Genomic DNA, 16,663 nt, shown 5'->3' on the forward strand with positions numbered 1-16,663 from the left:
TTTGGGGCTAAGGCACCTTTTGCTGCCGCGCGTGAAGGATTAATACCCGGAAAACGCCGAGCTGGCCCTGGGAAAATCCCCTGAATATCCTCGCAACTTGAGCAAAACCTTCCTTGTAACCACTCTGTAGCAAACACGGAACGTGCCGGGGTCTGTAGCTTCGCCTGATAACCTTTCAACCACTACTCAACATTCAGTAGTTACCACTGATATTTAGAAATACATTTAACTGAACTGATGAATCCTACAGTCATCAGTACGAGTCATGTTACACCTTAATTAGTCTTATCGTGTCTTCGCGGTCTTCACCCAACGTGCACGTTTGCAGCAACCGATTCGTTCAGTAATCAGTCACAATTACTGGTATCCTAAACGTTCTCTATTGTATTTCTCGAAAAGATAGTCGTCGTTCCACCACGGATTCGCAGTTGAGTTCACCAGATGGTGATGTCAAAAACTCGAGCAGTACTCAAGAACGGGTCGAGCAAGTTCCCTGCAAGCGTTCTCCTATATAAATGAGCTACACTTTCACACATTTCTCTCAATTAACCAAAGTCGACCATATGCTTTTCCTACTACCACCCTAACGCGTTCATTTGATTTCAATCGTCTTGTAACGTTACACTTATGTATTTGATCGACGTGACTGTTTCAAGCAGCACACCACTAATACTATATCCGAAAATTTCAGAATTATTTTTCCTACTCATCTGCATTAACTCATTTCTACATACAGAGCAAACTAACATTCATCACACCATACAGAAATTCCAAGTAATGCTGCATCCTCCTACAGCCGCTCAACAATGCCGCTTTCCGTACTCTACAGTGTCATCAGCAAACAGTGACAGACTACTGCTTGCCCTATCCGTCAGATCGTTTACGTGTGTAAAGAACAAGAGCGGTCCTACAACATTTCCTTGTGGCACTCTTGACGAGATCCATGTCGCTGATGAATACTCGCCGTCCGGGAAAAATTACTTATTTTACTTAAAAATCTTCATTTCACTGACGTATCTGAGATTCTGTTCCGTATCCTCCGTACTTCGTTAACAACATGCATTCAGTGTGCCTCAGTAAGCGCAGATTCTGAGGGGCCCAATGATGTACATCTTATCATGATTTGTAGTGGTATCGCCATTGGTAAAGATAACTGACTCAAAAACGTATTGTCCCGATCTAGAATCTGAAGTGAGTGATTAAATCCCACTTATCTTCAGCAAATCTCGATGCTTAATCCTGAGGTGAAGTGGCACATGCTATGGATGAAAGCTGTTTGTACAATAATATGCAAAAACGCTAAGATAATTTATTCCGGAGGTACTCTCATTTTCTCTGGATTTAACATACGTGATACTAGTAACGCCGGCAGAAGGAATACTTAATTCCGTCAGCTCATTGGAGGCTTTCTCTTCACCTCTTCCGACAACAATGTTTTGTATATTTGCCGAATTGTCATCCTTATTGGACACCGTTTCTCGGGACACCTTTGTGCGGAAAACTTAAGTGTTCTATTCGTGTTCCCCCTGCTTTCTTCATAAACAAATAAGCTATCTGTTTTCTCTCGGTTTATGGAACACATTTATCTTTATTTTTTAATTAACCAGTACTTGGTTCACATGAGTAACACAAACGCAATGAGAGCTACCTTTCTGTTGTGTCCCTTTTGCATCGTTTTCACGGCTGTGAAACATTGTATATTCCTCATCAGCCGTGACGTATTCCAAACATTTTATCCAACGGACACCCACACCTAAAAAATTTCATGCTGAGTAAAATACACCGTTTCAGCTGTGTGGTTACTTAAATTAATAAGCACGACCGATTTCGTAACATTAGTTACAGCAAAAGGTGAATTTCTGAATTAAAAAAAAAACCGTGAGACTTTACCAGAAAGTGACATCCTTGAATAAACTTCAGCAAAAAAATCGCTAGAGTTCTACAGCATCAGTTCAAACTGCGAATCCTACACTGATTTCCACATAAATGAATTGTAAGTCCAATTCCTTGCTGGATGTAGCATCCTAAAATTGAGGAAGACACCACGAGCATCTTATAATCGTAATCGATACGTCACGAAATTCTCTAAATCCAAAGTCGTGGCGTTACAATAATTCAGCGCTCACAAACCGAGGCAAAGTTGCCGTTTATCAGACACGACGGCTCACAGAGACTGCTCTCAAAATAAGTCAATACGAAGCTGTTTGAAGTTGGCCACTACCCTTATAAGGCTTCGGTCTGCGACCACTGAAGTCAAATCAATAACTTGGTAAGACAACTGCTGAAATTCATAACTTAAACTTTTAACATACCTGTTACATAACGATTTGTACAGAAATTTTCTCATAAATCTCATACTGCCGTTCAATTATGCGTGATTTCTTTAAAAATAACGTTCTTCTGTGGCTACCCTTAGTTTTTCAGGTTTTTAGAAATACATGTATAAAATAATTTAAACTATGCGTTTCAGTAATTTCCTACTTTCTAGTTTATAATACTACTGCTACTTTTAAGATTTCTATAGTTACTTTACTAGAAAAACTGATTTTTCTGCCGGAAATGCACATTTCGTCCCATCACTTACCAACGAGTACAGTTTCAATGAGCCTACTATGACTGTGAGATACAGTTCTAAGAGATGCATCTGTATACATCTTTTTTGCTGTAACCCCGTATTTGGTTGCCGCGATAATTGCTTTTATGTTTCAGAAAATATACGTAATATTTAATTTATAAGATCTTACAAACTAATGCAGATATAGAAAGCGCATCTTAACTCTCATACAAGTCTCTTGTATCTGCTTAAACTGAGAATCTTAGCTCATCAGTGACACATATGGAGCAATAGTTATTAATGTCTGAAGAAGTTTATTTTCCACATAATCACGCAAATGCGGCAATGAATAGGTCTCCATTGTCCCCATCAACCGACAACATTTTTCCCGTCGGGAAGCACGTGTCTCGCTCCTTGGGCTTTTCATGTCGGAAAGACACCGCCACATGTGGACAGAAGTGTGAATTGGCTTCTACGTGCTCTTGACAGGCGGGTATCAGCTGTCTAAACATGCTCCCTTCGATCTTAAACTCCACCCAGGCACGCGCGATCGCGTGTTACCGTTTGAAATCAGTGTCTCTCGCATTACTAGTGGGCTGATTCATTACATCTTCGACATTGTCTATTGTGGCCTGCGACAATATTTCTATAATGCCGTGAAGTTCTAGGAATCAAGGAGAAGTTTCATATCAACAGTGCTCCAATACCATGTTTTACCAGTAAATATTAGTCATTGCCACAGTTTATATTACTTGCATTCACCCACTTTTGAAAGTGATCTGACGACCTTTTATCAAAGGCTGCCACTTTCTGGTACTATTTCACGGCTTGTTTCCATTCATCACTATATCTGGTGATGTAACTAACGTTACGAAACCGGTCGTTCTTTTTGCATAAAGTAACCATCCAGCTGCAGCGGTATTATTTGCCCATCGTGGCGCATTTCCTTATTTGGGTGTGAAATCACACCTTTTTGCATAACATCTATATCAATATCATTCTTTAAGCCACTTAATGGTGTGTGGTAGAGGCTACTTCTGCTACCACTAACTTATACCCCCTACCGTGCTGTATTCGCGAATGGCGAGTGGGAAGAATGACTGTCGGTAAGCCTTTGAACTGGCTCTAATTTGTCGAATCTTCTCGTAGTGGTCATTACGAGAGATGTAAGTGAGAGGGCCGGTCGGTGTGGCCGAGCAGCTCTAGGCGCTTCAGTCTGGAACCGCGCGACCGCTACGGTCGCAGGTTCGAATCCTGCCTCGGGCATAGATGTGTGTGCTGTCCTTAGGTTAGTTAGGTTTAAGTAGTTCTAAGTTCTAGGGGACTGATGACCTCGGATGTTAAGTCCATAGCGCTCAGAGCCATTTGAACCATTTTCAGTGTGGCATTTGCTTTTCCTACTGTTCGTTTTAAGTGATATTTCACTTAAGGTCGCTCTGCGTAATTACGCCTAGATATTTTCCAGCAGAGCAGTTGTACGGTGGTGACTTACTTTTCATATGTATACTCAGTCATAAGACAACAATTGTCTTCGTATTAAAAACGGATCATTCTTAAGCTTTACATAGGGTCTTTACTCGGGAACTGGTCATCGGATTTTGAAGAGTAAATCACCGTTGAATTCTGTTCTTTTAGAACTACGATAATAGAAACAGAAATTTGAGTAGAGCCATTAAAATGAGCGAACCCATATCTCTGTTGTTAATATCACTACAAAAAGAGACTATGCAAAACTTAATAAGAACTCTTTCACAACCGACCTGGCTGAAAACCGACTTCCGATATCTTCAACAAGTCCAGAAATATTTGAAGTAAACAACTTGGCCGACTCTTCCAGTACTGCTTCAAAGCAAAAAGGAAATATAATGTATATTACCAGGTCTTAATCCTACTTGAAAATTGTTGTGCTTCTATCCTCAAATCGGTTGCAGTGAGACAATTTAGTCATTAGTGATAACCTGTGTATAATTACAGACTGGCCTACGTGAGCAGAAGAGAGGCTATATGTGCAACCATTGACGGTGTAAAATCGAATAGCTTGCACCTGTGCATGAATGCTGTTTAAATACTCATTTTCTCTGTAGGACGTTACATTTCTTTCTACACATATGGTGATTCATAGCTGAATAATGTGTACTGTCGTGGCCCATTCCTAAGCTTCGTCTAGTTCAACCCTCTGCAAATGTAACATGTTCTATATTGGATGAGAACTTGCCCTTTCGAACATCTTTGTCGTGGACGTGACAGTGTCGAAGTCCTTAAGTACGCAGAACATCCCACTAACGTCATAAGACTTACAAACAGAGCGTTTGTTCAGTTGGACAAGGATGGAGGAGGAAGCCGGTTTGGACTTATCTAAAGAACCAACCAAAAATTCACTTGAATCGATATAGGGAAGACAGAACCGGCAGAGTAGGATGCCTGGGAGGCAACTTTGAGACTCAATTCCCCGATTTGATTTATTTCTTACAAATATTAATATTAACCAATACAAAATGAACATTGCATACCTTATGGATAACATGATGTTGCGTAAAACCTACATCTGCATTTTCATGGATAATCTGCAAATCACAATTAAGTGCCTGACAGAGGGTTTATCGAACCGCCTTCACACTAATTCTCTGTTATTCCACTCGCGAACAGCATATGGAAACTCCTTTATCTCTCCGTGGGAGCTCTGATGTCCCTTATTTTGTCATGTTCGTCGTTTCTCCGTATGTTGGACGCCGTGAAAACAGTGTTTTCGATTCGTAAGAGAACGTTGTTGACTGAAATCTCGTGAGAAGATCCCGCTGCAACGAGAAACGCCTTTCTTTTAACAATGTCCACCCAAATTCTTGAGAGTCTCTCCCCTATGTCTCGGTTATACAGAACGTACTGCCCTTTTTTGAAATTTCTGGGTTTACTCCATCACTTATATCAGGTGAAGAACGTACATCCCACATTAGTACTCCAAAACATGAGGGACCTGTGTAGTGTAGGCAGTCTATTTAGTTGATCTGTTGCATCTTCTAAGCGTTCTGACAATAAAACGCAGTCTTTGGTTTGCCCTCCCCACAACATTTTCTATGTGTTCATTCCAATTTAAGTTGTTCATAATTGTAATTTCCCTAGGTATTCAGTTGAATATATGCCCTTTAGGTTTGACTAATTTATGATGTAACCGAATTTTAACGGATTCCTTTTAGCACTCATGTGGATGACCTTACACTTTCCATTAATTAGGATAAATTGACAATTCTCGCGCCATACAAGCGTTTTATGTAACTCGTTTTACAATTTGTTTAGAGCTTCTGATGATTTTACTAGATGACAGACGACAACATCGTCTGGAAACTACCTAAGACGGCTGATCAGATTGTCTCATGTTACGTTTATGTTGATATGGAACAGCAGAAGGTCTGTAACATTACCTTGGATAACGCCAGTAATTACTTCCATTTTAATCGATTAATTTCCGTCAGTTACTACAAACTGTGACCTCTGCTACAGGAAACGACCAAGCCAGGCGCATAACTGAGACGATATTCCAATAGCACGATAATTGATGACAAGCCAGCTGGGAGGTACGGTGTCAAAAGTCTTCTGGAAATCTAGAAATACGGTATCAAGTTGAAATCCCTGGTCAATAGCACTCAACACTTCGTGTGACTAAATAGATAGTTATGTTCACATGAACTATCTATCAATAGACCGTTCTCTTCGAAGTAATTCGTAATGTTTGAACACAACATATGTTCCAAAATACTGTTGCATATCGACGTTAACGATATGGACTTCCGTTCCGTTCCGTGGATTACTCCTACAGCCTTTCTTCGGTATTGGTGTGACCTGTGCAGCTTTACAGACTTTGAGTACGGATCTTTTGTTGAGCGAGCGGCTGTATGTTCTTGGTAATTATGGAGCAATTGTATCAGCATACTCTGAAAGGAACCTAACTGGTATACAATATGGACCGGAACTCTTGCATTTATTAAACGACTGAAATTGATTCACTACTCCAGGAATATCTAGTTTTGCGTTAATTGTGTACATTAATTGGTACTAATATTGTGATTCACTTCCTAGGTAGGATGTAATAATTCTTTCCAGCTCATCAGACGGACGCTGTCTCAAGTTTTACGACGTTACTTAAAGATGCTGGAATCACTATTGTACTTTTGTTCTACTTTTTAAGTCGTATCTAAGGAGTTTCTTTTTCTTACGTTTGTTAGGACCGTTAATAATGAAAAGAAGCAGCAAAGCCAGAATACGAAAGGCCATCAGAAAACAAAGAGCAGCACTGGTGCGAGAAAATGCCAAAAAAAGGCAGATGTACCGCAACAAGACACAGAAGCGCAGGAACAGAACAACGCAGCATCAGCTGAAACGCCATCCATTATCGTTGGCTGTGAAGGACACAGTGGAGATGAGGTAGGTACAACCATTCAGTCGTTAATCAGAAATCGGTTTTTTGCGGAAGTAGGCTTTTGGATACCTAATTCAGTATTATCATTAGACGGCACAGAATAACTGCTTCCGCGACGTATACTGTGCCAACAGTTTCAACCAGTAATATTACGAAAGATTAGCTCACTTTGTTTTGCATGAGTTAATTTGCATGGCTACTTCAGAGCACCTATAGAGAGTCTTAAGTTTCGAGATCACTGTTTCGGAGTGAATACTTATCATTAGATAATGTCAAAATTACATAGCCTGAAGACTGCTCAGCGACTATTTTCTGTAGAAGAGTATTATTTACACTACATATAACCACAGTTGTTGAAGGTTCTAGGTTACATCAACTCCATGACTAGTAATTTACAAAATTTGATTAATTTGCTTTAAACTCAGTATAAAATCGAGTAACATAAGTTAAAAGTTTGGAAAACATCCATTTGAAACTATTTGGAGCTCATTTCTCAACATTGCTTAGTCGTAGGAAACTGGGAACATTTTAACAACATACTGTACCTAAAAAAAGAACGTTTGTGTTAGGCGTGAGTAGCAAGTATGGATAGAACCACGTCTCTTTCTCACGGTGTGTCGATCTGCGAATTCTGAATAGATTTTAAGTACATTAGGACTGGCACGCTCCTTTTCTTAGAGTGTGTATAGCATTAAGTATGTGCTCGTGGTGTAGGCGCTGGCGGCGGACATCGATGTGGGTCGTGGAATGACGCAGCAGTGTGGCTCACCCCCATCACTTCTGCCGCCACCTTCACGAAAAGGACACACATCGCCCACACCACAAGCTGAAGCCCCGGCTTCTATTGCTTCACTCCATCCACAAATAACTGTCAGCCCTCAGTCGATGTTGGTGAACGACCAGGCAACGGCCCAGAGTCTACAGTAAGTACTGTTTCCTTGATGTCCGCTAAAATACTTTGTTGTTTTAGTCATACACCCTGAAGTTGATTTGTCACAGCTCTTCTTTCCAGCTGCTTGACAACTAACCCCTTATTTTCTGCTTAACTGCTGAATCCTACAACATTGAAAAATTATCTGATCTACTCCTATCTAGACATGCTCCTATGATTATTCTCTCTAGTTCCTTTTAACTGCAATTTACAGTAACAGCTCACGCCATCACATGTAATAAACTGTTCTATTTGTCGAATTAATTATGTTTTTTACGCAAACGTAAACACTCACGACTTAGCCCTTATGCCTGTATCTATGATAGTGGGACATGTAACAGCATGTCACCAATCCCAGAGTTGGTGAGCCGTCATTATGCGGCTGCTTCTTCACTAAAGGAGCTCTTCAGTTGGTCCCACAAGGCTGAGTGGCCCTATTTCCAGACCTCCCTATCTCACAAGGAACCCCTTGAGTGTGAAGTCGCAAATTCAGTCTTTAGTAAGGCTCACTTGAAAGTGTTATCCTAATCAAGAGGGCGGCCGAAAATGATAGCCCGGGAGGCGCAGAGATCAATCTTCTATGGAATGTAAGTATTTCACTTCACAAAACTGACATAGTCGACATTCAAGATATATTCAAAACAAACCACTGACGTGCACCGTCAGCACAGAATACAAGTGAAGCACCACAGTGGTCACAAAGGTTCGCACCATCAAAATCGAAGGCGAACTCCATCACAGGAACTAACCCAGCAGAACGCTGAACTAGGTACCCACTTTTAAAGAATGCATACAGAATCATATTGGTGTAGCCGGATGATGAGAATGGAATCTGATGTCATGCAGTCAAATGCGAAACAGTCTTTCGTGGAACTTATCTTGAAAATGGCTGACCTTTGAAGCGGTGCTGCAGATATTGCGATAATATATTTTATAAATACGGAAAAAATAAACATCCAGAGTCTAAATTTATTCTGTTGCTTCAAATGGTGTGAACTGCAATGTGACACACTTCTCAGGAGGAATAGTGTGGTCTAAAGGAGTATGATTTCTATACGCAGACCAGGAAGTAAGTAAAAGCAAGTTATTTCGACCTGCTATTGGCCAAAATCAGTGCTCATACCATTGTTGTAATTCCCACTCTTGATTGCTGTGCCGGCCGAAGTGGCCGTGCGGTTAAAGGCGCTGCAGTCTGGAACCGCAAGACCGCTACGGTCGCAGTTTCGAATCCTGCCTCGGGCATGGATGTTTGTGATGTCCTTAGGTTAGTTAGGTTTAACTAGTTGTAAGTTCTAGGGGACTAATGACCTCAGCAGTTGAGTCCCATAGTGCTCAGAGCCATTTGAACTATTTGATTGCTGTGGCGTAAATACTCCCTACTGATCTTGCAAGCTCACACACTCAAGAAGGAATCGTAGACGGTAGAGCAAAACAAATAATTTTCCAGCCAGTTTAGCATCCAGATTAACAGTCGGCACAATTGTATACAAATGCGTTCAGGCAGTCATGTTAGTGGATCTTGATATGACTCTCTTAGTAACCCCAAATGTACATAATATCCAGGATTCCTTTCATATGCTTTCTCTCACAAATCCCTGTTGATCGGATTTGAAAACAAGTTCGTCAATGAACGATGGGAGAGGTTTGTTTATCTCAACTACCAATGTTGGGGCGATTCCGCCTTTCACTGTGTGTTGTGAGGTTGCAGCTTTGTTTGAAATTTCGTTAGCTTACGTCCTCTCATTCTGTAGCACTGTCTGCAATCACTGTAATCTATGTCGCGTGAAATTTGATTTGCGTTGCGTAAAAGGTCACAATCATGCACATGTTGAAAAATTTTATCAAGCATTCTTGAAACGCGCTACCACCAGTTTTTGTAATAAGTATGCCTTGTCCTTCCCTTATAAATACGGAAAAAACAAACATCCAGAGGCTGAATTTATTCAGTTGCTTCAAATGTTATGAACTGCAATGTGACACAATATCCGTAGCTTCTCTTATCCACTACATGGTCATACTGCTGTGAACTCATTCAAAATTTGTTCGTGAGTATCTGTTTACTGTGCTGCGGTTGATCTTACATGTACCTAATTACGTTTAGTACCCGATTCTTGGATAATGATTACCCTACACTAGGTTTCTCTGGACACGGGATTTGTGACTCCCTGTCTGACAAGGATGACGAAAAACATGCGTCTACTCTTTTTTTAATATCACTGTCACTTATTGAGCGCGTATCGTTATCAGTTAAGTATATACGACACCAGACATTCCACTCGATCTTTTCCTGCCTTTAACTGACAATACAGCAAAGGAAGAAGCTAAAGAACTCTTAGCAGGAACGTAAACACATTATGAAAAATGTCGAGGTGATCTCGATTAAGAAAGTTTTCGTTGTGAAATACTTGATTTCAGTGAATATTTAAAGCGTTTCCTCAAAGAGAAGGCTCCTAAACATTTCACCAGTCGAATTAAGTGAGTTAATGTTTGAAAATGATCTCGGTTATATTTTTCCAGATGTGATACTGTTTACCGAATTTCGATCTCAATATCAATTGCGAACTGCGAAACTGAGAGAGGATTCCCCAAACTAGCTCGCATCGAGAACAAATTACTTACTACCACGCATGAATAACGTATATCCTCTCTCGCCTTGTTATCAGTTGAACACGAACCAGTTCTCTTGACTTCCTGGATGAGATAGAGGACTTTGCTATGGCGAAATCGAGGAAATGATAGTTTGGAGATACTCATCTTTTTATATTGCATTCATATAATAGGAAAACTTCGTGTTTTTAAATGCATTTGGAAAGTTCAGTTAGGTATAATGTCAACTAATGCATGGCATGGTTGATGCTGTAAAAGTATGTGTATTCCTTTAGCTTTGCTATTGTACTGCCATAGAAATGTATTACTTCTACATGAAGTAAGCAGGGGCCAGATGTTTTCCCTCGTACCAGGCCTCCACATAGGTTAATCAGGTCCTGGGCACTAGGCAACTATTTTTCAAAAAATTTTATTGTTACTTATTTTCGCTGCACGAAGAACCACTGCCGGCCGGATTGGCCGTGCGGTTCTAGGCGCTACAGTCTGGAGCCGAGCGACCGCTACGGTCGCAGGTTCGAATCCTGCCTCGGGCATGGATGTATGTGATGTCCTTAGGTTACTTAGGTTTAATTAGTTCTAAGTTCTAGGCGACTGATGACCTCAGAAGTTAAGTCGCATAGTGCTCAGAGCCATTTGAACCATTTAGAAGAACCACTTATAACAGCGAATTGTACAGCCGTCGATGCCTAGAGTGCGAATCGGCGAACAAGTAGACGCAACCGTGACAAGCAAACGTAACTCCGTGTAGTGCAAAGTCCAAAATGCACACACGCAAATTTTAAGCACTTGAACCACATCAGAAATGTCTCAAATCAGTTTTTTGAATAATATGCAGTTCATATCGACGAATAAATTGTTGCAAATGTAGTTCTTACATTACTAACGTCCATCATCAATCGGGACTTTCATTTGTTGACATTAAATATCTTATAACAATTCCTGTAGCGAAGTTCTTATGACAACTTTTCCACAATGTATGTTATACTAATAATGAAACAGTTCGTTTTTGTATTGCCTGTAATGGTCACAAAACTGCGATGTCGGTTGGATGAAATAAAACAAATATTTCCCTTACACCAGGCACATCTGATAAATGTAAACGTGATGCATTCAGACACACTTCACAATCATTGTTAGTTTTATTTTGACAGAACTAGAATTGAGTAATAAATGGTCGCGGGGCTGTTCTGCGTATTGTGCTGCGAACCAGGCATACTTAATCCTTAAAAATGTGGTAACGCAAATTGTCAATGCAGAAGTGACTGATGATTAACAGTACTAGACCACTGATAATCCTGAAATGACAAAACCCTACCGTAATTTACATTGTCCGACAGTTTTCTGAAGAATGTTTTATGGCGTTGAATAATTTTTTCTTTTGTCAAAAGGCTGAATCACACTTTTAGTTACAAATGTAATCCGAATTTCTTTTCGTTACCCTTGTATAAGCAGAGTTGTCTTTATGTTCAGCCCAAGAGTCCAACAAAAGAAGTTCAATATTTTCTGCAAATGATAAGATGAGGTTTTGGATGCAACACTGAAAATTATACCTTCGCACTTCATTAGATTTTCCTACGTCGAATACAAATTTTTAAAATTTTTGCTCCTTTTTTAAATTTCTTTATTTTATTGTGGCTTGGTGTTCCTGAAGACACATACAAATCTGCAGCAACAGAAATGCAATGATACTTATTAATGACATTGTTGTATGAGAATGTGTCATAGGATTTATCTACTGTACTAACTACTCTGTCGTTTTTCCGTTCGAAATGATGAAGTGAAGTTAGGATGCAGTTCTTGCACAAAAATGCTGCTGTACTCTGAGCGTGAATGAACAGTTACAGGAAGGACAGAAGAACTGGAAAATGAAGAGTGTAAAGATGTTAAATTGTATGTTTCGCAACATCTTAAACATGGGAGACATGCGTATCTGTTAATGCTGCAGGTAGAAACCATTCCTGCAATATAAAAGTCTTTTGTGTCAAGTAAGTGGTAGCATTACTCCTTACGATTATATTGTAGGATGCAGGTGCTATTTATGCTGTTTTCAGTCCAAAGAGAAGTTGGTTGCACGTTTAATTGATTGTTCACAAATCAAACCCCGCACCTGTATCACGCCAAAGACAGAGAAACGGCGTATAAAACTCAAATTGTGGAACAGTCAGTTAAAGTCAGCATTTGTTAAATGTGTATTTTTCAATTCTGCGTCAACCTGCTGTTTGAGTGATGAGTATTTAAAGTTTCAGCGATACCGCTGTGTATACTGCATAGGAATGTTTAGCAAACAGCTGTATCTCATCACAGAGCGCATAAAAAATTACTTGTTGCGTACCAGGCAGATACCTATTGGTGCAGTAGAGAATGAAATATTTCGAACAGTGGAAATTAGTCACATCTCTAAGGAACACTTCAAGTGTACTGATGTAAAATAGAGAAGATAAATGCCAGCTTACAGGCAGATTTGTGGAGCTGCCGATGATAGCTGTAATTTAAATTAGAGACCTACATGTTCGGTACCTGTTAACCATTGTTTGTACTCCTGTACCTTGCAGATGTGTGGGAGAAAAAGTGAAAATAAGTCCAGGACACGTTTCTGTGATTGCAGTGTACATCAAAAAGTATACAGCTTTCGGTAAATCTATTACAGTGAGATATCGTGGTGACGTAACATTTCGTTTTATACATTTATGCACCCTTCTGGTATGCTTGGTACGTTTGCAGCGAAGTATCGATGTATCTCCCCTCATCTGAATTACATGTTATCGCTCAACTCCAGATTACACAAAGAAACTCTAATGAGGCAGCATATAATGACCACCGACCACTGTGAGACTGAATGCCGCCTGCTGTCGTTGCAGGCATGTGACGCGGTGAGGCTAGAATAGAGGGTGGTCAGAAACAGTCTGAAAAGCCTGTCAGGATGTTATGCTGGGAAATAGCTGTTAAGAAGAAAATTCGTTATGTTGCGCCGCTTCCAAGTTAATTAGCACTGAAGTTAGCGAATCAGGCCTTTGCACGCGCAAATTCAAGTGTCCCGAAAACACAATTAGAGTCAAATGGTTGAAATGGCTCTGAGCACTATGGGACTTAACTTCTGAGGTCATCAGTCCCCTAGAACTTAGAACTACTTAAAACTAACTAAGCCAAGGACATCACACACATCCATGCCCGAGACAGGATTGGAACCTGCGACGGTAGCGGTCGCGCGGTCCCAGACTGCAGCGCCTAGAACCGCTCGGTCACACCGGCCGGCACAATTAGTCAGTTGTTCTCATAGCGTAGATGATAGTGCATGAGACTGCTCAATCTTTGGCTCGTGCTCAATATTTACTACTGTCCCATGTCCAATTTTTGCATCGCTCTTTTTTTCTGTTTTAGTAAACCAAACGAAGACCACGTTCTCGACACTGACTCTGACGCTTGAATTTGCGGGAGCAACGACCTTAATGCCTCTGCTTATTAATTTGGAAACGGCGTAACGCATCGAATTTTTTTCTTAACAATTGTTTCTCAGCACAAATTAATCTGCAAGATCCTCACAAGTTTTTCAGTCTGTGTCTGACCATCCTTTATAAGCTGTGCAGAGACCTACTTGAAACCATTCTGTCGAAGATACTAACCAGAAATGGGGAAACACAGTGACATAATGAAAACGGCCTACTGTTATCTACGCCATCGTCTGGGAGCGTTCATCTCAGAACTTGCAAGGCTATGCGGCTCTTAGTGTACTATTGTCAGGAACATCTACGGTAAGTGATAGAAGGCGACGAGGTGTAGGACGTCTGCACATCATCACAGAACGTGGAGATCGTAGGGCTGCCTGCTACGTATTGAGGCATAGGTGGCTACTGTGCCAGATCTGATGACAGTGTACACTGCAAGTGATAGGACAAGACCTTCAGAGCACACCGTTCAGCAAACACAATTGAAAATGTGATTTCGAAGCAGCAACCCAAACGTCTTTACATACTGAGCCAATGACATCGTCAATTACGAACGCACTGGGAATGGGATCATCTAGGTTAGACAGGGCATAATAGGAAATATGTCACTTCTTCAGAAGAATCTAGTGTTGTGTTACACCATATCGATACTTAAAACATGCGCAGTGTCACAAACACAGACCTATGGTTTCCATATCATACTTTGGGGAACATTCACCATGGTGCGTGAAGACAATTGCAGACGATTTGCATCCCCTCAATGACGACCTCTTCCTGAAGTGGAACACCAAAGATGAACCAACACGTTATGAAAAAAGTGGTTACAATGCTTTGGGTTACAGTATATCAGCTTTCTTCTTCTTATTGTTTGTTTAGAACTGGATATATCAGTCTTATGCTATGTTCATAATTTACAGTCATACTTCACTTGAAGTTAAGCTTTATGGGGTTCACTGATGAAAATAGCCGGCCGAAGTGGCCGTGCGGTTAAAGGCGCTGCAGTCTGGAACCGCAAGACCGCTACGGTCGCAGGTTCGAATCCTGCCTCGGGCATGGATGTTTGTGATGTCCTTAGGTTAGTTAGGTTTAACTAGTTCTAAGTTCTAGGGGACGAATGACCTCAGCAGTTGAGTCCCATAGTGCTCAGAGCCATTTGAACCATTTTTTTTTTGTTGAAAATAAATATGTAACAGCTATTCAGATCAGCGAGCAAAATTAACCAGTTATGGAATTAAGCATACATTTCAGTCTGCTCAAATACAGCTCACATGGTACAAGCTCACCCATTTTGTTTATAAATGGCAGTATACACACACACCCTTACAGACACACGCCCCAAATGTCGGTGCACTATTTGTCAACTTGGATGCTCAGGATTTGTTATATCTATCCTAACATATGTGATAATTACTATACTAAGAGATATCTATGTCAGGAGTTATTATACGTGAGTACAAGTAATTATGGTTGTTGAATTATCACTGAACCAAGAAACAGAAAGTGCAGTTTGCTCCACATGCTGCACACCACAACTTTAGTGAGATGGTAAGCAGAATGGATGTGGATATTTTGCTTGGGAACCTCGTCCGCTTCTGCGAACAGCACATTAAGAGTATGAGCATGACAAAGAGGGAATGCAGCTTTCATTCTTCGAAGAACGCTTGCCATTGCTTTCCGCACGCTGCTGTAAACTGTCTTATATATATATGGCATGTGTCGTTATCAGAATGAGAAATGCTACCTGTTGCTGTTGTTGTTGTTGCTGGAATTGACCTCAGTACTTAGGAGCCAAGATTTCATCTTCAAAGCAGTAGGGCAGAAAATTATGACACTACGCATTTGTCGGCATTGCGTATGGTCACTTCAAGCTGAAATATTTCCCTCACATATGCAATAGTCGGTAGACGGCAGATTAAAGCGCAAACATTATATTTTGTTATTATGCGCTCCATCTACGTTATAACACTCCAGTTGCAACCTGAATGGCATCTGAGTTTTAAATATTGGATGCCAGCTCAGCAGCTTGTGCCGTCTCAGTTCACCCAGCAGCAGATCTTACGGCTCCATCGAGCAGCAATGCCCGCATTCGTGTCTATGTTCATCTGTCGCTAATTTCTTATTACTTTACTCCTTAGCACAAATTCTCCGTGTTGAGTTGTGAATTCTTAAGCTTTTTCACTGTCGCCATTTACCAAGAAGAAGTAACTGTGGAGGAATTTCTGTTTTGGCACTTCCTAATGGAAATACGATGTTTTATTTACAAGAATATCCTCTTTTGTTTGTTAGTATCTACCTTAGGCTTCTTGTATAACTGTCTTCATTGTCTCTTATGTGCAAATATAATTTGTTTACGGAAAGAGAATATATGTACAGGGTTGTCCATTGATCGTGACCGGGCCAAATATCTCACGAAATAAGCGTTAAACGAAAAAACTACAAAGAACGAAACTTGTCTAGCTTGAACTGGGAAACCAGATGCCGCTATGGTTGGCCCGCAAGATAGTGCTGCTGTAGATCAAACGGATATCAACTGCTTTTTTTTTTAAATAGTAACACCCATTTTTATGGCATATTCGTGTAGTACGTAAAGAAATATGAATGTTTTAGTTGGACCACTTTTTACGCTTTGTGATAGATGGCGCTGTAATAGTCACAAACAAATGGCTCACAATTTTAGACGAACAGTTGGTAACAGGTAGGTTTTTTGAATTAAAATG

Source organism: Schistocerca piceifrons, chromosome X (assembly GCF_021461385.2).
Source record: "Schistocerca piceifrons isolate TAMUIC-IGC-003096 chromosome X, iqSchPice1.1, whole genome shotgun sequence".
In the NCBI taxonomy this organism is placed as follows: domain Eukaryota; kingdom Metazoa; phylum Arthropoda; class Insecta; order Orthoptera; family Acrididae; genus Schistocerca; species Schistocerca piceifrons.